A 2,022-nucleotide genomic window follows, 5' to 3' on the forward strand; every position below is an offset into this window, starting at 1 on the left:
TGGGTGTAAACTAGCCTGTACTCCTTATGACCATAGTGTCAAGTTGTTCAAGAATACTGGTGACAGTGTTAATCAATCTAAGTATGCGAGCATCATAAGCAGTCTTAGATACACTGCTGACTGCACTAGGCCTGACATAGCTTATGTTGTAGGATTACTTTGCAGGTTTATAAGTAGACCTAGTAAAGAGCATTGGAATGCTATAGAAAGGGTAATGAGATACTTGAAGAAAACCTAAAACCTAGGATTACATTATCAAAAGTTTCCCACTGTCTTGGAAGGGTTCAACGATGTTGATTGAAACTCTCTTTTGGATGATTCAAAGGCTACAAGTGGCTATATCTTTAATATAACTGGCAGAGTTGTCTCTTGGAAGTCCAGGAAACATACTATTTTAGCTCAATCTATGATGGAGTCAGAAATGATAGCACTAGCAACAACTAGTGAAGAAGCAGACTGACTTAGAAGTCTACTATTAGAGATTCCTTTATGGAAAAAGCCGGTACTAGCCATATTGATCAATTGCAATAGTACTGCAGTAATTGCAAAAGTTCATAACCGTTACTACAACGGAAAGAGACGTCAAATATGTCGTAAGTACAGTACTATTAGAGAGTTCTTCACTACTGGTGCAGTTAGAGTGGATCACATACGTACTGATGAAAATTTGGCAGATCCTTTGACAAAAGAGCTGGCCAGAGAAAAGGTTTTCAAAACCTCAGAAAGGATGAGACTCATGCCTATAGAAAGATGAATCACGGTGAGGAAAATCCAACCTGTAGACTAGAGATCCCAAGAAACAGATTCAACGGGTAATAGCTTATCATGAGTGATATATAGTGAATCATGCTAAACCAAACATAGAGTTCCATTCCTATGACTTATAGTCTGAGCATGATATCTTGAAGCGTAAGAAAGGTTGAACTCAGTTCCTAATGAGATCTATACTTGATGACAAGTGGAGTATCTAGCTACAGGAGTACTCTTGATAGACTCACCTGTGTGAATGTGGAAGTGAGGGTCGTTTCCTATGGAGTTTTTAGGCAAACTCTCTAGAGCATTCACTAAACTGGGATACACGTGCTAGACCTTAAAGCATGGATTTTCGTACTACATCCTAATGACACTCTGTGTGAGATGCTGTTAGAGATAGAATTCAAAACCAAGGGTTACTCTAGTATATTCTGAATCATCTAAAAGGTTCACGTCGTAAGACATCTTTGCTTATGCATAGTGTTGTATAGACTGAAACTGCTCGATGAAAATCTTTTCTCTCTTTCTCTTTTTGATTAAATTTCCAACTGGGGGATTGTTGGGTAAAAATTTAACTTTCAAAACAAGAGAGAACCAACCTTTTGGTTGGAGAATCCCACATTGGAAAATTTGGTATTGGAAGTCTCCCTTATGTACTCCAATCTTGAGTTTTGGGTTTGGGCCCCAAGGGGTACCCATGTTTTGGAGGGAGTGAGAAGATAAACCAATGTGGGTTAGGTGAACATCCCACACACGTGCCGCCACCGCCATCCATCTAGTCAGTTGGGCGTGGCAAGGTGAGGCAAGTGTGTGTGATTATTAATTTTTAATAAAAATATTATTTTTTATTTCTTTTAACCAAAGAAAAAAAAAAAAGAAAAGGTCCTCCCCCTTCGCATTTCGTTCGCACCCAAGCAATTCGTCCGTGCACGTTCTAAGGCTCACCACCTTTTCCATTCCCTATCGTTCCATGCTGAAGGCCTATAAAAGGCGTGGCCTTCAACAGTTTGAAAATCAACTCATTTTCACTTCACTTCATTTTTTCTCTCTTAACTCTTCCATTTTAGTTTTCTGAGCGGTGGGTTTAGAAAGAGTGTGTGTTTCGGTCAGTAACGGTACATTTTCGATCGGGTTTCATTTGGTTTTTTTTATCCTGGGAACGACGTGACAATTTTCAGACCTGCTTGCATACTTGGGCAGTGTCGCGAAACGTCTTAAAGAGAGCGAGCTTCGCGACTCAGCCTATAACGAGTTTTTGTTTTCAGGTTT

The sequence above is a fragment of the Benincasa hispida genome, chromosome 2 (genome assembly GCF_027475165.1).
Source record: "Benincasa hispida cultivar pf3 chromosome 2, pf3_genome.v1.1, whole genome shotgun sequence".
Classification (NCBI taxonomy): domain Eukaryota; kingdom Viridiplantae; phylum Streptophyta; class Magnoliopsida; order Cucurbitales; family Cucurbitaceae; genus Benincasa; species Benincasa hispida.